Raw genomic sequence first — 24799 nt, 5'->3', positions numbered from 1 at the left:
AAAAGAATTAAGTGTCCAAGAGGATATAAAGCAAAAAGTATTTATCCTTGATAGACAATCGAAGGAGGAAAAAAAACACCAGACAATTGACTTACTAATTCGAATACTTTCTATCTTATAACTTGGAGAAGTTTGGTATTCGTATCCTAATTTTCTTCGTACGTGAGTGGAAAGACAAGAATGCTATGAGAGAAACGTTTGCCTACGCGGCGAAATCGAAGAAAGTTCTTGAATAGGGTTTGCTAGGGTATTAGAGAGATAATAAAAGAGACAGAGAGAAAAAGAGAGAGAGAAAAAAAAGAGATAGAGAAAAGAAGACCAAGCAAAACTATATGATATCGTTCTATACATACATATATTTGTAGATAGTAATTGGACATAGACAAGGAAAGGGAATGGGCGAAAGATCGAAAGAGAATAAGGGAGAGAAAGAAAGAAAGAAAAAAGAAAAAAAAAGAAAGAAAGAAGATAGTAGAAAGAAATTCACGCGTGGTTTAGCGTGGGCGTGTTGCATCCTTTCGAGGAGTTATTAGTATTCGATTAGAAGAGAAAAGGATGAAAGAACGAACAGCGGGGATCGGTATCTTGAAGCACGTACGAGTTCGTCGAGGAGCGCGCTTCGTAAACGTTTCCTTCGTGACGAGATAAGAAGAAATCGAAGTCGTCGTATTCGATAGAACCGAACTCTGCCACTTACCAGCTTTTGCCGAGCTACCGACGAACCTCGAAAGGAGCTCTTAGAAAGGATAACGTTCGTGATAGGAGAGAGAAAAAAATGAAGAGAGAGAGAAGAGTTTCGCGCAACGATATACTTTTTCTTTTCTTTTTTCCTTTTTAATTTTTCTCCAATTTTTTTCTTTTCTTTTCAAAGTAAGACTTGCTTTTGGGGTATTAAGTTTATTTCTAATACAAAATAGAACTTTACAAGAAAACCAGTTGTAATTGATTAAAGAATCTTCTGATAAGGAATACATATGTTTATATAAAAGCATTAGTTGTGATTTTATTCATTATAGGTGAGTCGTTAATATGCAGAAGTTTTAATTATAGAATTTTTTCAATTTTATTATCAATACACTTAATTAATTATTTATTTTTAATACCACTAAATAATCAACAAATGATAGGACGATATACTATATTTTTTCTTGGTTTTATGAATTTAATCGATTTAATATAAAAGTGGCTTACATAATAGAATCAAATACATTTAGCATAATTTAAAAGTGTAAGGAATAAATATCTTTTATTTCGAGATTTTTATAAAATGATAATACAAACACGTATATGGGAAGAAAAGAAAATAAGTACGTATATAAAAATCCCATGGAAGAATTTTGGTGAGCCACGCGAACGGAATGCGCCTTGGTAAAGAGGGAGAAGACTTTTCTCTCTTTTTTTCTCTGACGCACAAACACATCAGAGCTACGTTTCTCTTTTTCACCTTGATGCAAGAATCGTGCTGAGGTAGGCACAAAAACGATTCGCACCGATCGACTTTCGAACGAAATTCAGACCTTCTTCCCTGTTCAACAAAAATCGTACGTATTTATATACATACGTACACACATATATTACCGTGTCTTATGTTGCACACATTCGCAAGATACGCAATAGGCTGCTTGCTTGTCGGCTTAATTTGCGATCGGCTGAACCAACAGAAGGGGAAAAAAAGGAAAAAGAGAAAGAGAAGGAGAAGGAAAAAAAAGAAATAGAAGGGTTGTGGAGTGCCAGTAGCCTGAACTACCGATCGTGGTCTCGCGATAAGGGCAATAGCGGTTCGGTGTGAAAGAAGTTGCGATTAACGCCATTGTACGATCTTCTTGTTGGGATGCTAGCAGTGGGAGGTGTGGGTGGAAGTGGCAGATAGGATACATACAGAAGTAGGTGGAAGAGAAGAAAGAGGAGGGAGATGTCGGGTACACACGAGCGAGTACAGATGGCCGTTTAACGCGAGCCATTCTGGAAATAATGGCCGGTAGTTGAACAAAGGCATCGTTCGCTTCGAAAGAGGAGGAAAAGGAAAAGTACGAAGAGAACTTGAAGGGAAGTAAAGAGGAGGATCGTACCTTCTTGAGAATTGGAATCGAGTCGTAGTCGTCGTTGTTGCAAGAGGCGAAGGTGAAATCGGAGGTGGGAGAAGAATAGTGGGTGCCGGCGATCAGTGACGAGGAGGAACTCTAGAAACCGAAGAAAAAGAAAATCTTGGCCTGGCGTACTACCTGCCGGCGTTGCTGCTGTTGCTGTTGTTGCTGCTGCTACTTCTACCTATTCCAAGAAACGGCTCCATTAACGAAATGGTCGAAACAAACGAAAGCAAAGAGGCTCGCGATTGCGCGTAATGCGCCTTCATTCTTTTTCCTTATCTCTTTCTCTCTCTTTTTCCCTCTCATTTTAACTTCAGAAGAATGTTTCGTAGGATGTCGTTCCCACAAACGAGAGAAGGGAGAAGAGATCTTCTCTTCTATACGACACAACTCGTAATCGCGATCATCCTTGCGCGAGTCGAGTCGTCTATTGAACGTTTCAACGACTTCTATATATTTTCCTCTCTGTTTCTCTCTTTCTCATTCTTTTAACCTCCGATCTATTCTCCTCTTTTCTAATTAGCCAGTTTCCTCTTTTTCTCTTTTTAACAAGCAAATACTGCTACCCTAGACTTTTTAATTAGTTCCAAAGAGCATCTTCTTACATATATATATATACACAACATTTCCACAATTGTATGTGTTAGGTATCGAAGCCTGTAAAAATATTCGATTTCTCATATGAAGGTATTTACTCTATCTCGTTATGAAAGTGTATAATTATTGAGAAAGTACGAGTTTAACGAGGAATTATCGTAACGATTAAAACCAATTATTCGATAGGACTGGTAAGAGATAATCAATAGGTAAAACGATTGCGTTAGGAGTATGTAACGTTCTCGTTTACCGAACTGCGTCGATTAAAAGCGCGATAGATGATCGTTACTATTCGAGCTAGTAGTTAGGTAAACGCGAGTAGGTAAAGGCTTTCCTTGCATTTAGTGTGAACTGGATATTTAGCGATGCTATTATCCGTTCATTGAACACGACTAGCTTGTTTTATCGAAGGAATGCGATAGACGCGTTACTATAATAAATACTGTTTTATATCTTAATTCTACGCGAGGCTAATTTTCCATGGTATGGACGCCATAAAAAGGGAAGAGACTTTTAATGCTTCTTCTCGTATTACACGGCTTGCAGTTTCCGAAGGGTTTCTTCGAAATCTTTGAAACAAAAAAGTAAAAAAAGAATTGAAATAAAAGAAAAATTAAAAGAGAAAGATATAAATTTATTGTGTTGAAAAATACGACCTATGAAAAAATAAAAAATATTAAAAAAAAAGAGAGAAAATACATATTATCGTGATAATTTTGAACGGATCGTTTCAGACATTGTCCCCACCCCTATATTGGAGATACAGGAATAAAAAAAAGTAGTATATTCATCTTCGTGAATTTTACATGAGGGAAACGGTTTTGTCAATACCTTTGTTGCGAATCGAAAATGGCCTCTGGAAGATGCGATTTGAATAAGAGGACCATGGGGAGAAATGGAGAAAACGGAGGAGTCAACGATTCGAACCTCGAATCGTACCGATTGTAACGAATAAATTGGCCGCATTACTACGATCGTCATGTTACATCGAGCTTTCACCCCTTTCCGTTTCTCCACCTCCACACGTACGAACACCGAAAAGACGAACTTTTCCCTTTCTCCCTACTTTGTACACCGATTTATCCGAGAAACGGTCGACGAACGTCATCGGGCGAATCCATAATGCATACAAACTCCAAGACCCGGTTCCTTCCGGCGAGAAAATCGTAGAAAATTATTCGAAGAAAAAGGGGAAGGAAACGTCGAAACGTCGACGCTGGGACAGGGAGGGAAGGGGGAGGGGAAGACACGATCGTTCTCAGCGTACCTCTTCCCCCATTCGTCTTCCATCTATTTTTTCCTTCTCTCATAGGATGTTAAATTACGCGTACATCTAAAATCTTATTAATTTGATGTCTACTATTAGTTAGACTCAACTTTTATAATCATAGTTTAGAGTCTGTGTTCTATCGTTTAATAAGATATACATAAATATGGTATTACTGAAGATATTTTCAAATCGTTTCATTACTTTGATTTATTAATCTGGAATTAATTAAACTATTATAGTAAATTAATTTACAATGTCGTAGGTCGATACGATTTTTCTTTAAAAAATTTCGTTTCACAATTATAAGTCATGTAACGCTTATTTTCGATCCTATTTATCTTGCGTATATTAACGTATCTTAAGCACATATATTGAATACGTATAAAAAAATACCGACTCGGGTTATTAATACATTTCGTCGAGTAATTATTTCGTAATAGGCAATTTAATAATTTACTTTTACGTTTGGTAGATGTAATCGTTATTGTAGCGTTTAATCAAAAGGGTGGATGATTTCACTAAAAAATTCACTTTCCTTTTCTTTTGACATCGGATTACATTAAATTTACGGGTAAAAGGAAATAGGAGGATTTCGTATATTTTAACATTTAAGTTATGCACATCGGAAGTAAATTGCATCTAATCTCCTGCCTTACGTCGGATTACAGTATAATCGAGCGGAAGAATTTTTCAACGGGATTAGTTTGATACCCTACTAACCTCTCTTTCTCTTTCTTTCTCTCTATCTCTCTCTCTTTTTTATAGTTAAAACTTCAGTTGATCCGTCTTTTCTCCGCACGGCAACGAACTTTTTATCTCTTATCTACGATAAAAGAAAAGAAGAAAAAGAAATTGCAAGAAGCAACATTAACATATCCTATTCCCCCGTATGTTAACATTCAACATCGATAGCTATTAGATACACACAGTGTATGCTCATCTGCATTAAGCATAGACTAATTACATTGTAATTACATTGCGACCATTACATTAATGCAATCAGATTACATTTCGATCGGGCAAATTTGAGAGATCGATCCGAGAGAGACACGATACCATTGTGCTGTTCATATTTAATTAGCCACAGATAATTATTGGAGAAGTTTGACAATTGCAAATTTACAATAAATAACATCCGTTATATTATGAAATTGATAGGAAATTATAATGAAGAGCGAATAAGTGAAAAAGCAACGTGAAGTTTAGAATAAAAAAAAAATAAGTACATAAGTACTAAACGATTTAACAAAAAAAACAGAAAAACCAAAAAGAAAAACTAAAAAACAAGAACGTACGCTTTAACGCAGGAAGTTTTCGCGCAAAGAAAGCCAAAGATTAATTTTTCTTTCTTCCTCTTTCTATTTTACTCTCTTATTTTTTTTTGTTCCTTTTGATTTAACGATCGAAATCGACATTACAAGTGGCAGCATACATACACACATACATACATACATAGGACGTACTCAACGACGCGGCAACGCGCGGTCTGTCTCACGATCTGACAGGTGAGGCTACATTCAATTTTTGTAATCGAGCCCGGGAGGCTACACTCTCCCTCGGTCTCTCTTTCTCTACGCGCTCGCGCGCACTTGCTGATGTTCGCGCGTGTATTCGGCAGTTTCGACCCTCTTTTGTGTCTGACAGTTAAACCGCAGCCATTATTCTCTCTGTGTATCTATCTTTATCCTTCTCTCGTTCTCTTTCGCACTATCTCTCTTCCTCTCTTTCTCTCTCTCTCTCTTTCTCTCTCTTTCCCTCTCTTTCTCTCTCTCTCTCTCTCTCTCTCTCTCTCTCTCTCTTGTGCACAGCCTCTCATCGTTCTCGAGTAACCTTTCTGCAGCTCCACAATTCGTACTAGTGGTAGTAGTAATGTCGAGAGCTGGTCGTGCGCTTCGATAGCGGTAGATAACCGACACGAGCAGGGTACAGAGCGAAGCACCAATTAGGAATTAGATTTCTCTGGGATGCCGGATCTCTTTATTTGCTCTCTTGGCGTGTTTCGTCGTTCCCCGCTGCGATCTCTACGACCGCAAAGTATAGGTATTTCTCTTTCTCTCTCTCTTTTTCTTTGTAACTACAAATGTATAGATGCAGCACGCACAAACACGTACACATAGACGTGTAAAACACGTAGGAGTACCACAGTTGGTAATACGCTTCGCGACCAACCAGTCTACACGCGTACGAAGAACATTCTCTCTTTCTCTCTCTTTCTTTCTCGCTAGCTCTAATGAACGCAGAAAATTAGCCGCTATCTATTCATCTGCGCTTCGTTGGTTCTCCAACTCACCACAACTCGACTAGACTCGATTCTAATAGGAAGGAGGGAACTCGTTTGAGGAAAATGGAAAAGTGAGAATCGAACTTATATTTCTTTGCGAATGTTCACAGATGAAAGAATTTAGTATTTTTATTGTGAGAAGAAAACCATGGCGTATATATTTTCGTCACGGACGAAGGAAAAACGATCTCGAGAATATTCTTGATGCACGTAGTAGCATATATATATATATATATATATATATATATATATATATATATATATATTAAGGTAGAAATATAACGAAGGATTAAGAACGCTCGAGATTGTTTGCAATAACGTCCCACGATTTCTCTCCTTCTCTCTCTTTCTCTCATTCGTTTTATATTCCTCGAGTACTCGTGAACGATTCAAACGATCGCAATCCGACTTCGGCAAGGTGAAGAGGAGACCGGTAGAAATAGCGAACGGGTCATTAACGCGACGGGTGAGTGGAGGCGGAGAGGCGGAACGCATCGGAGGACAGTGAGCGTAGTAAATTAAAACGTACGACCATATTACACTCAAGACTCATACCTCAAGCTTTACAGCTCGTTGCCCGAAGATGATGGTTTAAAACGAAGAAGAGATATCTTGCGATATCTCATGAATCATTTAACTAAGGAAAAGAGAGGAAGAGAGAAAATATGTGTATGTTTGTTCGTATGTGTGTGTGTATGAGAGAGAGGGAGAGAGTCTATGCGCTTATTACGGACACCAGTACCACCTATATTTTCACGAAACTCATAAAATACGTGACTCGAACTGCTGGTTGGTTGGTCGCTTGCTCTGGACAGATGGAGAAACTTATGCGCGAATCGAAACGATAGGATTTAGTATCCTTCGAAAAATTCGCTATATTTGGAAGATGACTTCAAAGGGTCACTTTATGCATTTTTGTTTTTACTACGTTCCTCTTCTAAGATCATATATATGAGTTATCAGACGCTACTGTATAACATTGTATGTATTGATTTTGAAAGGATGTCAAAAAACTTTTAAACAAATTGTGACAATTTTGCTCGAATATTCTAAATAGAAATGCTTCTGATCATCGTATTTTCTTATCCTTGTTGATATATTTAAAAAAAAAGGGGGAAAAACAACATATATAAAGAATATTTGAAGTTAACTTAAAACAATAGAATTCTTATACTCTTATTTGTAATGAATTAGCTTTTATTCGTAGCATTAGTTACATCTTCTTTAACGTTCTCTTTTCGAATCGTTCTCGTTCTTATTCGTTCTCACTCTTTCTCTCTCTCTCTTTTTTTTTTGCATCAAGTATAACATAGGATAGAATCTTTTGAAAAGGCGCGAAAACTCGACGTAACTACTACGGTCCTTCTTTTCATCCTTTCTCGCGAATTTTTCGCAACGCAAGAAAAAGATTTCCTTAAGTCACCTTAAGCCGCTTACTAAAAAAAACATCTTAAAGAGAAGGATATTCTTTTATGCTTAAGTACGACTAAGTATGTACTCTTTAAGACGAACGCTTTAAAACGTTCACGATAAAGGAAAGTAGGTTAACAGTGGAGAAGAATGTTATAGTGCGAACAATAAACTCTGCTCATCGTAACTTGCTCGACGCGACCAATTTCGAAAGGATTAGTATATACGACTTGAAAATAAAGATCGAGTTTACGCCTGCAATTTGTTTACCATTGGACTTACTTTTCTTCTTCTTCTTCTTCTTCAAAAAAAAAAAAAAAAACACCGTAAAATAAATCAAATTCATAAATGATAAAGTTTATTTAAACGTAATTTTAACTATCTATTTTCGCGTTGATTTTTCCAAGCAGCTCTTAATAATGGAAAATTTAATTTACAATTAAAATCAAGAAATATTCTAGCATAACATCGAAACTAACAATAAGAAAAATGTTGTCGTTAATGTTAATTACGAGCTACAAAGTTATAAGAATTACTTATTTTATAATTACAGTATCCTCATTACGGAAACGAACAATATAATAAAACGTAAAATAATTTGCGACAAATAAAGGAAAGGTTAAAAAAAAATAGTTTTAGCCAAAGTTATTATCAATAAACCAACTCTTCGTTTGGAAACAAAGTTAAATAACAATAACAATTGGATAGGTGGTAACTACTATCGAGCCAGAAAATGCAGACGATTCGAATAATCCGAGAATCAAACACCCCAATGGATAATTATTATAGAAACAAGTGTTCAAAATGAGAGTAAAATACAGCGTGCAATTGAAATAGTAGAAACATCAATAGAGAGAAAAAGAGAGAGAGAGAGAGATAGAGAGATGTGGTCCTTTCTCGGAGCAACCAGGCATCGATTACCAACGTACGCGGATTACGAGCTTCCCGATTTTATTATCCTTCGTTCAGAACGCTGGCACGCCCTATCGAGGATTCGAATTGGCGACTCGTTAAACTTGAAGCCAGTTAATCGCAACATCTCTTATTTCTCTCCTTCTCTCTCTTCCCCCCTTTCTCCTCTATGTTTTACATCGAGATCGGAGTAAGGTATATACCTTACCTTTCCTTTCTAATTAAACGAACCTAATATCTGCGAACGTTTGTTCGAGAAACATTTCTAATGAAGAACCCTTTCATCTTGACGCGTTTGCACAATGTGATTTATATATATATATATTCGTTTTATCTCTCCTTTTTTAAAAATCTTTTCTTTTATGAATAATGCTATAATTGTTATGCGCGTATCGAAAACATGAAATAATTACCTATGCGAGAAGTGAAAAAAGCATGGGATTTAAAATGAATAACGAATATAGCTCTATTTTCTGATAGAAATTGAGAGATTATTTTATCTGTAAGTTGTTGTAAATACTTTTAAAATGGATAATTAATTTTCATATATTTTATAATTAGCTGGCTGAAGCTATTGTTGCCATGGATGCTGAAATAAATAACGTATTTAAATATAATATTGTTTTCTTGTTTATTTTATTTCAGAAATATATTAAATTTTGAGAGTCGAGAACTTTTTATAACATATATCATTTTCAGATACATTGCATCAGAATATTTGTTTAATATTATTTTTGTAATAGATATTTTTAATTATTTTCATTTTTAATTTTTTTTATTCTTATCATTTACACACACTTTAACGAAGAAACGAATTGTACGTATTCCGATCCTACATCTTCCCTATAAACTAGCACAAAACTCAACGCGTTTACGTTACGTATAAGATCTCGAAGTACGATCGATCATTTCGTCTATTAAAGAAGTCTGCGTCGGCGTTGTTCGATCAATAATAAGAAATATATCTCCAGCGAAGAGCATCGATGCGTCTACTTGACGCGAGTCATCCATCAGAAGTTGCTCGATCAAAAGCGATTACGAAACGAATTTGAGGGCTCCAAGATACGTTCATATACTCAGCTTCAACCGAGATGTTAGAACCTTGCCGGGCATAAGAAAGAAAGAAAGAAAAAAGAAACAAGAAGAACAGACTTTTACCGAGTGAAAGAAAAAAAAGAGATATAGTAAGAAGTCTTTTGCCCTTTGACCTTCGTGGGAAGGACCTTTTTCTTTTTTCTTCTATTTTTTTCTTTCTTATATCCTATCTACCTATATTGTATTCGGTTATGTAGATATTTAAATAATAAAATATATTAACAACATTTTTTACGAAAGAATAATTTTTGGGGACTATTTTTTTTCTCTAGATTATTTAATATAACCAAACAATATTTCATGTAAATATCCATACAGAACATTTGATTTAAGATTGAGAAATGAGATAAAATCTAAATCCTATTAACATTGGCCTATACTATTCGGACTATGTCGATATTGAACGAAACGTAGTCGAATGTAGTATTTGTCACGGCTATATTAAAGGCATACATGGCATCAGCTTTATTAGATAAAATCGCATCAAGAGGATCGTATAGGACAGAGTTAATTGAATGATTGGTCCTCATCCACTCTCGTCTGGCCACATCGCATTTTCCAACCGCACTACTCAGGGATGTAGCCGTGCAAACGTGAAATAAACGCATATCTATTCGCACAGGTGCCTACCAAATATAAACGTACATATACTACACGTTTGTATGTATATATATATATTCAGGAACTTTCGTTGTATATACCTCGGAAAAACACTTTCCCGTGTTTCGTTTGACGCAGTTTGCGCATCGGTAATGTAAATTCTACGCTGCCCAGCTTGGCTTCGTTGCTTTTGGCCAGATGAATTTCCTGATATAGAACTCACCACGTTTCATCTTTAGCTGGCTTCCCAGCGTAAAGGGGATGGAAATTTTGTATCATTGAGGTCGTTCCTACTAATTTCATTACGTTTCAATAAGCAATAAGATTGAATTATATCGATATACTATTTACAATTGTAAATCGTGTTGCAATTTATGGTAATAATAAAATGTTTAAAGATTTCTCAAGATGAACAAGGTAGATAAATAATATTTCAAAGAATTTCATCAAAATAAGGTAGAAATAGATAGCTTGGAGAAATACCAAATCAACTCGTTCACAACGTCTAAAGAATATGTATCTATTTGCGTATGTATAGAGACTCGAATAAAATCGATATTCGTTGTAAAAAAAAGCACTCGAACGAATCGAACGAAGTCTGGCAATGCGATATAAGGGTGGTGATGTTGAAAGCCAATAATACCGACGAGTTATTGTTCCGTAGATACGTAGAAACGGTTCACTGATATGTCTTAAAAAACAATGCCCTTTCGATAACACACTTCACAAGGCACGACTTTTACGCTCGCGAAATTATAATAATGAAAACTTTTGAAGTATCTAATTACGGCGCGTTGTGATATTTTGTCTCTCTCTCTCTTTTTTTATCCCTCTCTATCTTTCTCTTTCTTCTTTCTTTTTGTTTCATGTTTGAGTTCGTCTCTCGTCGATTCAATAAACTCGACTCATCGTATATACATCCATACATACATACATACATGCATACATATATACATACATACGTTTGTTATACATCCGGCAGTTCGTATGGCACTGTATGTGCGAAAGATAATGGAAGCTACGTGCTCGTTGCATAAGCCGCACACGGTTAACGACCACACCGAGAACGCGTCGTTCGTATTTCCGATCATCATCGTCGACGTCAACATCGCTTTCTTTCTTATCATTAGTTCTTTTTTTTCTTTTACATCGAGAAAAATGTATCGATTTGTTGTTAATTTTTGTCCTCTTTTTCATTTTGTTTGTTGTGATTTTTGTTCTTTTTTTCTTTTTTTTTATATTTGCGCTTCAATCTCTCCGCTATTTCTATTCTCATAAAAAAAAAGAAAACTAAAAAAATTTATCGATTTTTCTGAGTTACAAGCTATATTACATTTTTACCTAAAACATTTTTTCATTGCACAAACAAGAATAATTTGTAAAATTCGTACGATTTTTAGAGAAACAAAAATCGAGATATTTTATCGATTAGTCATTCAAACCTTTTATAATTTTTCGATGTTACGAGACGGAGAGCAAGTGCTTTACGTTCTTCTTGGAAAAAATAGTAAAGCGGATCGACGTTTTGGTAAAGCGAAATTGTGTCAAACGTGTTGGCATACTCCACGTTACCGTACACCACGTTACCATACAGCTTCATAAACGTTAGTAACGTATAAATGTATTTATGTATGTGAGTGTAGAATGACACGTATACGGTGTTAATATGTACGTAGGCGTCTCCATTGTCCTGCTCGCGAAGTAATCGTGCCTTTCTGAGTTAAAGACTCGTGCTCGGTACGGAGTATAATGACGAAACGTTGGTGTGTCCTCGCTACCACATATGAGTTTTTACAAAAGGAAAAATTTTATGGAAAGGGAAAACTATGCAAGAAGAACCGCTCGATTAGCTTCATAGTCACATTCATATTCTTATTTTCTCTCTTTCTCTCTCATTCGAGGTGATAATACGTCTATCAGATGAATCAGAAAACGTGGAGGAAAGAACTCGAACGAAGAACCTACTTTTCACCGTACACGTTTAACCACCTACTCGCGAATATTAATTTACTGGTATGTATAGTTTATATGTATACATATACTATATTTAACTAACTATATATTTACATATATATACATATAAGTATAGTACGTAACTAAGAGATGTAATGGCAATAGAATAGAAGAGTACGAAACGAAAACATTGCATTCGACCACGTCGACTTACTTCAACAGAAGAATTACTTTTATTATGGTTGACCCGAACACACGAGCCGCATGAAGACAGCACGTTTCGCTTCCGTATTACCGTTTCTTGAATCGAGTCGGTTGATTCTCGAACCCTATAAGCATGGATAATAGCTTGTCTTTCTTCGCTTATCGATGTACCATTCCTCTTGTTATTCGCTTCTTTGTTACGTATATAGCAACTCTTCTCGAGCTTCCTAAACGTTTATTTACTCATTACATACTTTGTTGTTTTCTTAAGTCAAGCGTTCAATAGTAAAGCAAAAGCTCGATACTTTTCTATTATACATTAATATTGGTGATTTTTTGATGAATTGTATATTTCACATTTGGTATCTAACCTATTTCCTTCTCAAGTTATTTATTTTCAATTATTAATATTATAAAAATAATAATAATCACATAATCACGATTATAATTTCAATTAAGTATCATGCAATATTGTATATAAATGTAACAGAAGTAAATTATCGATTATATTTCTTTTATCAATTTATTATTATTATTGAAGTATGTTTAGTTAAATGTTTTAAAAACACAAAGGTATCATGGAAAATTGTATCGAATTATATGATATACCAGAGTATGTATATATGTATGCATAAAATTTAATTACATCGTTTTCCCAGTGCATAGAAAATAAGAGAAAATGGTTTGTGAAGGTAAATAGAAAAAGAAAGAAATAGAGAAAGAAATAGTTGGCATTAAGGTAGAGAACAGAGCACGATTATTTCACGTATAGTGCAGCAGGAGGAGGAGAAGGAGGAGAAGGAGGAGGATTCGTGACTTAGAAATTATCGAGGTATTCGAAGAGATCCGTGTCCGTTAATCGCTTCTACCTTCGGATTCTTCCTAGAACGATCAATTCTATTGGTTTCTTACTTTCTCTATCCCTTTTTTATTATGTTCCATTGATTTTAATCGGATAAAATAAAATTAAATGTTTAAGCTCACATTCACTTTCTCGATATATTTTATCATATCTCAAAGAAAATAAATAATTAGAATATTAATATCTACGAAAATTCCAACGAAGAATGATATTCTAAAAAAGAAAGAAACTAAACTCATAGTTTATGTTTATGAATTAATTATACACTTAACTGTGAAATGTCACACATATAAATGTGAGAAAAAAAAGAAAGTATAGAGACAAAAATGAAAATAGGTTAAAATGTGAAAAAACAAATGATAGATGAACGGGGTTTAGAGGGACTCTGCGGGGTGGCCAAGTCAGATTCGAAGATAACGTCGACGGACGGCTCGCGTCACAATAAAATTTAATTTATATCTCGTGATCGTGATAGCTACCGCGCGACATGACCTCCTCCTGCTTCCATATAGAGTGAGTCAAGCAAAGTAAGTTAGGTATACCTACGTAAGTACTCAAGCCTTCTTTTTCCAAACTCCCTTCTCAAATAGTTTTGATTCATGAGAGGGCTGTAACTCGAGCATGCGTGTTACAAGCGTGTGCGTGCACACCTTGAGAGTTCTTTCTTACTCCCTACCTCCCTTCCGCCCTCTCTTTCTCTCTCTCTCTCTTACTTCGTCTTTCTTTTTTCCTTTTCGCGCCGCTCCTCTCTCGTTCCGCCTTTCTTTCTTCGGACACAGCGAAATCCGACACTGCATGCCAGTAACCCAACTTCCAGGGCGTTCTACCTCGAATCTTCTTCCTTTCTCTCTCTCTTTCTCTTTTGCCAGTCACGTTCCTCTACTCTTCTCGCGGTATACCTTCGAACACGTGTCAACATGTCGGTTGACATAGATTTTTCGCCGAGATAGAAGCTCGAAAATAAAAGGAAGATTCGAAACGCGACTGGTAAAGAGGAGAAGAGGATTCGATCGAGCTCTCTTACTATCTCTCTCTCTTTCTCTCTCTCTCTTTTCTCTTTCTCCCTCTTTTTTTTCTTTATGTCTATCTATCTTTCTTTCTTTCTCTTTCTCTCTTTCTTTCTCTCTCTTTCTCGACCGTCACCGAGGATGAGGACCACGAGATAACATGTTATACAGAGGAAGAGGGAATTCTAAAACCAGTTTCCAGCTCGCATCGGTAGTCATGAGGAAAAATAAAAGACTAGAAAAGGAAAGGAGGTGCTCCGGGCGCGTTTAGAGGTGCGGCTTAACACCAGGAGGCACGAGTCTACTCTTTCGATCGTAGCAAGATCGGAACCGGCGCCTTCTTACTAAATTAATAGTCTTTTCTAGCTGAAATTCTTCGTTATAGTAACACCGTGTTCGTGAGAAGAACTAAAGTTAAATCGTTTTTTGAATGTAGGGTATTTAATAATTCGAAAAACTGAATACTTAAGTTTTATTCAACCTTTTTGGATTATTTACTCTCGTATACATTTTCTTAATATACGTGGCATATAATTAATCTTCCCTATATACGTTTAAAACAATTAAAATATAAATATATCATAAATAATCAACTTAATAAGAAATATAATTTAATTCTTTGAACTTATATGGCTTGAATTAGGATTTCATATTATAGCGAGATTTTATGACAATGTTTTATTATAAAATATATTATCGTATAATTATTTATAAAATAAATTTTAGTTTTATTATAGTTGTAGGAAATATAAATTATTAATAAGATTTTTCATTTGAACAGAGAAAAAGAAAAATATGAGAAAAAAGTGCAAAGGGTTAACAAGTGTTAGATAAGCTTTAAGTTTGAACGGGATTTTATAATTCTTCGCTTTCTTCGATAATTCCTGAAGAATATTATTCTATAAAAGAGAAAGGCATCGTATACATGAATACAATACAACTGACGCTCGTTATTACACTTCTTTGAGAAGATACTCGATGAATATCCAAAGGGTCGAAGGTCGGAAAGTTCCGATTGCGAGAAAATGTCACGTATAGATATACCCATTGCACGATAATTTGCTTGGTCTTCCTATGCGTTGGTATGCATCAACCCGACTTTCGTCTCTAAGAAACACTAAGGAAACCGTGAACAAAGTAAGATGTTTCACTCCTTTCTACGTATAGTACGACTCGTGATATATCCCTTATAATTTCATAGGGTCTGTGTATTGCTTCCGTTGGTAGGTACCATCCATTAAGGAAAATGGTGCAATTTTGTCTCCGTAGCTCGTACGGCCTGAAACGAGGTGCAATAGCAGCTCTTCTGTATTTCTCTCGCTCTTATTCTCTCTTTCTCTCTTTCATTGGACGATTTAAACGTAAGAACCATTATACGTAACGTTTCATACGTTTTCTCTTGAGGAAATGTTTCCGCGCGTGCTTATTGTTAGTCGGTCTTTCGTTTAGTCAAAGATAACTTAAACGAGAAACTGTAGATAAATTTGTTGTAAAAGAAAGAGAGAGAGATAAAGAGAATGGGTGAGAAACAGAGAAATAGAAGAGGGAAATCTTGGAGCAATGTTTTCTCTTCGTTCTTCATTTTATGACCCTTTTGCTTATCGACACTCGCACAGCTTGCCACGACGTCAATATCACGCATTTCGACGGACGGTCCAAAACTCTATGGAGCGTATTCGCGACGGTATATTGCGATAACCTTTTAGCTTTTCACTATTCGCGGGGGATGACGAACGACGTATATATAACGGATATGTATGCACGAACGCCTCCAGATAAGGAAATAGGGCTCCGAGAAGCTTGAAAAAATCTTTCCTCTACGCGTATGTTCACATATCTGACTACACATTTATTTTTATTATCAATTTATTTTTTATATCATACACATTTAGTATTTTTAATTATCTCTTTTAAAAGAGGTATTTGGGGGGAGTAAACGTTATTGATAAAAAATATTAATCGTTATAAGAGACCGGGAAATGATTAAATGATATATGTATGAATCATCTACCTTGCTTTCCAAAAGATATATTCATAATTGTATTGTAATTTATAATAGAGATATTATACGTATCTTTAATTTGATAAAATTCTTTCATCAAATATTAAACGTTGATTTTAAATGAAATTTAAAACGTTTTCAACTGCGAACGTTTAAATCATTGTTTTCGCAGAAAAATTGTATTACATATTGAAGGGGGACGATCTTTAGGAAAATCCAAGGACTTCCCGTAACGATTCGTCATACGTTTTTCAATTTGCTAAATCGCGCGAGAGTAAATTTCAAAGTGGAAGCACAGAAAATCGTTACGTTCTTACGTTCCTTCTTCCGTTTTCTAAAGACTATTTTATAGAAAAGCATTTCTATCTTTCGTTTTCACACTTTTACTCGAGTTCTCTATTTCTTTCTTTTTCTTACACGCTTATACACAGACACATTTTCATGCAAGCACATACACGTACACGAACACATATATACGTTCCGCTATTCGTAGATCCAGTTTCTCCGTTCTTTCGAACGGACCCCCGTCATTGGAAAATTCGATTTCGAGGATTTGTCGGCGACAAGCACTGCCGGCAGCAATGCATTCTTCTTTCCTTCTTCTTCTCTCCTTTACGAAAATAAGAAGAAAAACACGAGGAAAAAGAAGAATGCGCACATCCGTACGCGTACGTGAATCTAAAAATCAAGATAACTCACCTTTCAAGAGAATTCGCGGGATCCAAACTCGAAGATTAAACGAGTAAGATCTTCGCGTCCTTCCACTTTTCACTATCGTTCACAAAAATATGAAAATTTTTTTTTATAATCGACGACATAAAATAAGAAACTTGTAAAAAAGAAGAAAAAATAAAGAAGAACAATATAAAAGTATCGCCACGAAGAGCACACTGTTCGTAATCCTGAAGAACGATGAATTCGTCGTTAGGGTAGCTCGGCTTGTCTCGTCGATCGACCGGAAGCAACCGGTCGTGCAGACCGCACGGTAATTACCGGTGTAGCTCGAATGCGATCTGAACTCACGCGTATAAACGTACGTAGGTGCTGTTCGTTGATGGTTGATGTCCACGTGTACGTAACGCCGGATTAATTTGCCCCTGGCAGAGCACAACAACGCGTTGAGTCGATGTTACTATACAATCGAAAGGTTCACCATTCGCGGTAAGCTTGGCAGACTATCGTTCTACCAACGCTCCAGTACGTTTTGTTTTTCCTCCCCAGCTGTCTATATACATATACATATATGTAAATGCACATGTATATATAAATGTACGATGCGTGTATTTATATAGAAGTACAAGTCCGGCCACTATGAGTTCGTTGATTATGTCGGTGTATATAGGTCCTATTCCTGAAAACATGTGGTCTTTTCTATTGTTATCGTCGTCATCGTCATTCTTGTTGTTTTTGCTGTTGCTATCAACTTCAATGGCGATCGTACGCGTGCCCGTTCGCGTGGTTCTACGATAATCCCGAAGTATCTCGCACTCGAAACGCACTCGGTAGCACTCGAGAGTACTCGATCGCACTCGCGCCGCGTGATCATGATGTTACCAAAGAGCACTGATTCGAGGCACACACAGCACCTGTACACGATGATTCTACACACCTCTCTAAATACGCACGATGACCCTCCTTTAGCTCCTGTTTCTCTCTTTCTTTCTCTCTTTCTTTCTCTCTCTCTCTCTCTTTCCCTTTCTCCCCTTTTCTCTTTCGGATACTCAGAGTTTCAATCGTAACGAGAACTCTATCTATCTATCCACTCGTTCCTTCCTTCTCTTCGATCACAAACTCCCTCTCTCTCTCACACCCTTTCACTCCATTGAAGGATACACGATACGCGTCAGGACGTTGTTCTAACGATCACGAAAGGTCCTCGAGAAAAGGTGCTACTCGAAATCTTTCTACCCTTTGGAAGATCGAACACGACGACGATGACGATGATGTTCAAATGACGACGTTGATGACAAAAACGCTGATGCAATTGTCACTTTTTTAATATCCATTCCTTTTCCAAAATTGCGTAGAGAAAAACTATGATGATGACAATGCAGGGGAACGATTAAACGAAAAAAATAATAATTATAAAAAAAAAGGAATAGAAAAGAAAACGTATATAGGGGATGAAAGTAAATAAAATCTAACGAACACTTTTAAAGTTGTTTTTTTTTTGTTTTTGAAAACACAGATAGCACTTAGGAGGAGGCCAGGACAAAATACGTGAAGCAACGGAACGGCGCGGTTGGATCCGTGGACCGATCAAGACTGGATCCTTGGAGTTTCAACGAACCGGCGGCGCGGCGTCGCGTATGCGCGCGTTTTCCTATACGCGGGCTCCTCTTCTTCTTCCTCTCTACTCCTCTTCACTCCCTCTCATAGTTTGGAATTGCCGAGAATGATCGATCGCGAATCCACGAACTACGCTTGCTGAGAGAACTCTCGCGCGAAAGAAAAGAGGGAAGAGAGAGAGAGAGAGATCAAGAGTGAAAGAGGGATTCGAAATCAACGACAGGAGCCTATATCGTGTTATAGTGAGAGAGAGTGTGAGAAAAAGAGAAAGGGAGAGAGAGAGAGAGAGAGAGAGAGAGAGAGAGAGGTAACACACGTTGCTCTCTGTATTCCACGGCATAGCAGACGTGATCCAGTCTTGGAACACACTTCGTTCAACTGTCGTTCGGAGCAACTCAGATCGCGGTTTAGTATCAGTGTTCCTAGTTCTTTGCCACAGTGGGCGTCTGTCTCGGAAGAGGTACGACGCCGCTCGACGCCGCTTGACGCCAATCGAGTGCAAGCCTTTACCTACTTCCTTGCACGAAGTACTTTACCTGTCATATCTATCTCTTTTATATTTATTTCCCTTATCTTCATTCGTTACTTTTATCTCTCTTTTTAAATTTTATTTCTAAGCAAATCGAATTTTGACAATTGAAATATTTCAATGTATAAGCGTGTGTGTTTGTGGGTGGGTGCTTGTGTGTATCAGAGATCGACTATTTATAAATTGTTTATTAATGGAGATTCATTAAAATAATAATTATTTATTATTAGGATTATGTATAAATAGAACGAATTTATAACTCTTATCGTTTTTAAAATTTGTAATTTAATGTTTGGAAGAAAGTATATTGCTTCATATTACGTTCAATTTAATAATAATTTTTCTTCATCTATATCTTTGTCTTTTTTTTTCAATCAATTTTCATCCAACATTCCTAAAATCATACTTTATTTGCGTGTCCACAACCTTGAAATATTCTTTCAAATATAAACGAATACTTTCACTCTGTTATAACTTTATAGCGAAAAGTTCGCGTGATTTTTCAATTATAATCCAATTTATATACACTATGTGAGTTTATTTGACTTTTACCTTCTCGTCGATGCCTTCCTTCTCGTATATGCACTAAAAATAGAAGGTTTATCGGTGAAGTAGCATGCATATTTTATTAGTTTTCCTTTCGATTCGATAACTTGAGCATTCAGAAAATCGATTCGAAGTCGCGAAAAACTTTGACGAATATTTTTCTTTGGTTAAGTTAATTGTTTTAAACATAAATGCTAATTGACGAAAACGAGTAAGAGTAATAATAGTTAATAATATAATAATTGAAATATAGTTTCTCTCTTATTTTTTCTATCTCTTTTAACACCTGATTTCAAAATAATTCTTCCAATTATTTTCGTAAGAAAGAAGCTCATGAAATTTCAAATGATCCCTTTCGAACGATCGAAGTTGATTACGAATTCGTTAACGAAAACGAATCGATTCTGGATAACTAAATTCGTCGTCGAGATTCAATTCGAAACCACGAGTTATTCGGATGTTTAAATCACATATAGTAACAACATTTTCTTGAAAGATACATCAAAGGATTCTTTAGAAAAAAAACCATAAATAACATAAATATATCTATACTAATATATAAATTTAATATGTAATTTTTTTTATAATATTTGTAATATATTTATTATATTTATTGTACATATCTTTCCTATTATATTTATTAATATAAAATGTCATTAATAATTTTTTAATAAATTTTAATTTACGTTATTTTAATTTACGTTTAGCGATGAGAGCGGATAATGGCTATACATAAATATTATATTTAGTTGAGTCATCATACTTTATTTTGTATCATATCGTACTACATTTTCAACACGATCCCAGGAAACGCGTAAAATTGAGGTCGAATCGATTGAGAGTCATTTTTGAATAGTATCCTTTCTTTATCCAATCGCTCGTATCGATCTTAGAGGACGCATATGTAATCAGTTTTGTGAAGATGTTTCAAGCTCTCGAAACACCGATGGAAAGAGGAAAGTGGTATGGCGTCATAAAATTTCTATTGGTTCGCACGCTCCCACGAGAAGGACGGGTGACATGAAAGAAAGAAAAAGAGAAAGAGAAGAGAAAAAGAATGAAGAAGGTAAAAAAGGGAGAGGTATAGAGGGAATACATTTCACAAATCCGTGGCCAACTTCTATCGTTTGACGAAAGAACTAATATTTCAGAACTTTTCAGTGGATGAACGTTCGAATGTTTTCTATCTTTCTTTCACATTGAACTATTTTCTTTCTATCTGGCTTGTTTTTTCTTATAGTGAACGATGCGAGAGTTTTACGGCGCCTAAAGCTCCTGGCCTAAAAGCTTCGAAAGGTAAACGAAGCGAACTTTGCGTTTCTCTCTAGTTTGACCCTTCTCTCGTCTCCTCCTCTTCTCTTTCTCCATTCTTCCAACCCCTTTACTCCCTTCCCCTTGCCCTTTGCCCCACTCGTTCTCTCTCTACGCACGTACTCTCAAAAGCGTAAGCGACTACGTGTTATGTAGATGAGTTCGTTCTCGTATTGCTCTCGTCGAGCCTAGAATCTTGTTGTATGAAATTAGCATGCCCGTGATAGGATTGAATTTATTCATGTAGGTACAATTTGAACTAGGTAACGCGCGAGTGAGTAGAAATGATGCGCATAGGTATTTTCAAACAACTTGTTCTAAAATCGGTTTTCTACTGATATAGGGTTGTACAAAATGGAAAGGAAGGAAGGCAGGAAGAAAGGAAGGAAGTTTTTCCTCGAATTCGTTCGAAATTATCAAATGGATGGGAAACAAGTACCTACACTTGGTTATTTTACACGAATGTAAGAACGAAAGGCCGATAGACTGCATTAATTGTTCTTCGTTCGTTATCTAGCAAATTGCGCACATTGTCTCGTCGCGAAATGAATTTTCCGCGCTTCCTAATCGAGCGGAAATGATTTAATGGCGTATTTAATCGTCGAGCAATGCTCAACGATAATACGATTCTTCGTCGTTCCACGTTGGTCGACGTTCGACGACAGAACGAAAGTCGATGAGGATGGTAGCAAGGAGGAAAAAGGGTGGACACCCTTTATTTCTCTCTCTCTCTCTCTCTCTCTCTCGTATTATTCCTTCTCGTTTCTCTATCTAACTCTCGTTACAAGAGACGATAAAGTACAAGCTTTCCTCTAGCGATTTTCCTATCTATCCTATCTCTCGTTTTCTTCCTTCGTCTTTTCCTTAGAATGTAATGTAATTACGACAAATAGTTGCTCAAAGAAAATGTATTCGCGATTAACAGGGAAATCTACTTCTCCCGCTAACAGATTTGAAGGATTCGAGCGTCGAGCGGAATAGTATTTACGTGTGTCATGTGTAAACGTTCTCACGGAAAACCGAATCAGGGAGTAGCATTTACGAACAACAACGAACACGTGTCACGCCTTACTAAGGCATGTACTAACGCGAAGCAGTGGCAACATTAATTGTTCTTCGAATAAAACCCCAACGTATTCTATCGTTCCGACGACGGTGTACTTTCGTACTGTTTTACACGATCGATACAATGACTAATGGAAAAGAAGAGGCGAGGAAGAAAATATGTTGAACAATTATAATCTATTTATTCCATCAAACTATTCTGTACAATTATTTCACGTACAATTATCTCGTACAATGATTTCATGCAGCTGTTTCGCGTCATTAGTACATAAAATTACTTCATAAACTAAGTTCATAAAATTTTACCATAAAATTCCATTCAACGACCCTCATGCCGTTCGCAAAATGGCAGTCTTATCGGTGTGAAAGGAAAGGGGGAAAGTCGTTTGGTGGGAGAATAAGAGTGAGAAAGAGGGGGAGAGAAGGACGAACCGGTATCGCGTGCTACCAGCCGGTTGTGTGTCCAGCATAAATGATAAAAAACGGACAGGAGGAGCAAGCGGTGAGCGGATAAACTTCAATAAGTGTAAAGATCACATGCAAATGCCTACCAATTATGAGGAAGAATTCGTAGAGTATTCGATCATTGAAATATTATCAATTTTCGACGCTCTTCATCTTTTCGATGCTTCGAACTTTTACACATTATACTTTTTGTAATTTCCAAATTAAGTATTAGGAGTACAAATAAGTTTCCGCCGTTCTTTGTAGAAAAAATAATATTTATTGTGAAAGAACGGTAGTTTAAATTTAATCGAAGTATTGTCCATCACTAGCAACTACTTTTTCCCATCTTTCAGGCAGCGTTCGGATTCCATGTCTGAAGAACTTCTTATCTTTTGAGGCAATCCACGAATCAACCCAATTTTTGGTATCTTCATATGATGTGAACCGTTGCTCCGACAGAGCATGTGCCATTGACCGGAACAGATGATAGTCGGACGGCGCAATGTCTGGTGAATACGGCGGGTGGGGTAGTACTTTCCAGTCAAGTGTTTTCAAATAGTTTTTCAGCGGAACCGCTGCATGCGAACGAACATTATCATGTAGAAGAATAACTTTGTTGTGTCTGGAGTAGTATTGAGGGCATTTTTACTGCAGAGCTCGGCTCAATTTCATCAATTGTGTTCGGTAGAGAGTTCCAGTGATTGTTTCGCTTGAATTAAGCAACTCGTAATACACCACACCCACCTGATCCCATCAAATACACAGCATGAGTTTTTTTCTATGAATATTCGGTTTTGCTGTGGATATTGACGCATGGCCAGGTAGTCCCCAGGATTTTCTTCTTTTTGAATTATCATAATGTATCCAATTTTCATCACTAGTGACGATTCGATGTAACAAACCTTTTTTTGTGCCTAGCTAGCAGCATTTCACTCATGCATAATCGGCGTTCAACATCTCTCGGCTTTAATTCGTATGGAACCCAATTACTTTGTTTATGAATCATTCCTAACGGTTTTAAACGATGTGAGACTGCTTGCTGAGTGACTTCTAAAGTAAGTGCAAGTTTCTTTTGTGTTTCAGACGAATCTTCCTCCAATAATTTCTCCAATTCTGCATCCTCGTAAATTTTTGGCCTTCCACTGCGATCTTTGTCTTTTACGTCAAAATCACTGTTTTTAAACTTTTGAAACCACTCACGACATGTTCTCTCACTCAAGACAGCCTTATTATATGCTTCTACGAGCAATCGATGCGCCTCAGCTGCAGATTTTTTTAAATTAAAGAAGTAAATTAAAAGTTACCGCAAATGACGCTTATTTGGCTCAAATTTAGACATTTTTGGATAAAAAAAATATATCATGCTAATACGAAGTTAATAATATGATAGGGTTATAATGCTCTTGAATGAGCAACCTAATTTTTAAGCCGGTTATCATCTGCGAATTCTAACGTAAGCCTCGTGCCATGCCATCTCTCTCAAAACGGCGGAAACTTATTTGTACTCCTAGTATTAAAATCATAAGCATATAAAATATTAGAAACGTTATTAGTAGCTATTACTATGATCATAGTTATATCTTTGACCGCGAGTGTAAAGAAGTGTTTGAAAGCAAACGGTATACTAAAAAATAACATTAAAAAAAGAATTCATTAAAAAAATTGTTTAAACAGCGCGTATTTTCATAATTAATAATGAAAGAAGTATAGAGAATATTTTCTAATAAATGATAAAAAGAATAAGGTATAATATCATATAAACGATCTCGTTCATAAATCAATTAATCCATTAATCGAATGAAAAATGATAATTCCTTTATCGGAATGACGCGAAGAAGAATCGATCGACTTTCGAGTCTTCCCGTTTACGTACTTCCCCTTTCGCCCCGTCTTTTCTTCTCATTCTTTTTGTGAGGCTTTAAAGGAAGGTCTTTTTACCGCGCCGGTATTCCACCGGCGTGGAACGTCGATCTGACAGTGATCGAGCACTGTCATTCGAGTCGACGGCGCATATCTTACAAGATTCTGTACGCGCCGGCAATTATGCTATCTTTGGAATGCCTCGTATCACTCGGTTCTCGCTTTTCGCGGCACTAACAAAACTGCTACATCGTACTCGGCTACTGTAAATGTTCTTACAGAGTAGGTATACCCTGCATAACCCTAAATGGTTTATTAAATCATGTTTTTAACCTGTAAGACTTTTCTCTTCCTTTTTTCTTTCTTTTACACATTTTCTCACTCTTCCTCTTTTTCTCTCTCTCTCTCTCTTTCTCTCTTTTTTTAGTCATTTGCGTATTTAACACCTAGTACATTAATTAGTCTCATAAAA

General features: G+C 36.3%; 1 protein-coding gene across 1 annotated transcript in view; it reads right to left on the bottom strand.

Moving 5' to 3' along the window:
- Nucleotides 1–18471, bottom strand: part of LOC107074170 (latrophilin Cirl) — a 284489-nt gene extending 266018 nt beyond the window's left edge. The window contains exon 1 of the mRNA XM_015335343.2: nucleotides 16980–18471. The gene's annotated coding sequence lies outside the window, so the exon portion shown is untranslated. The remainder of the gene's footprint in view (nucleotides 1–16979) is intronic.
- Nucleotides 18472–24799: the final 6328 nt, after the last annotated feature.

This window comes from Polistes dominula, unplaced genomic scaffold (genome assembly GCF_049000335.1).
Source record: "Polistes dominula isolate Pdom_NZ unplaced genomic scaffold, Pdom_raw_medaka contig_20, whole genome shotgun sequence".
In the NCBI taxonomy this organism is placed as follows: Eukaryota; Metazoa; Arthropoda; class Insecta; order Hymenoptera; family Vespidae; genus Polistes; species Polistes dominula.
The sequence above is the reverse complement of the archived record's forward strand: the minus strand, read 5'-3'. Positions and strand labels throughout refer to the sequence as shown.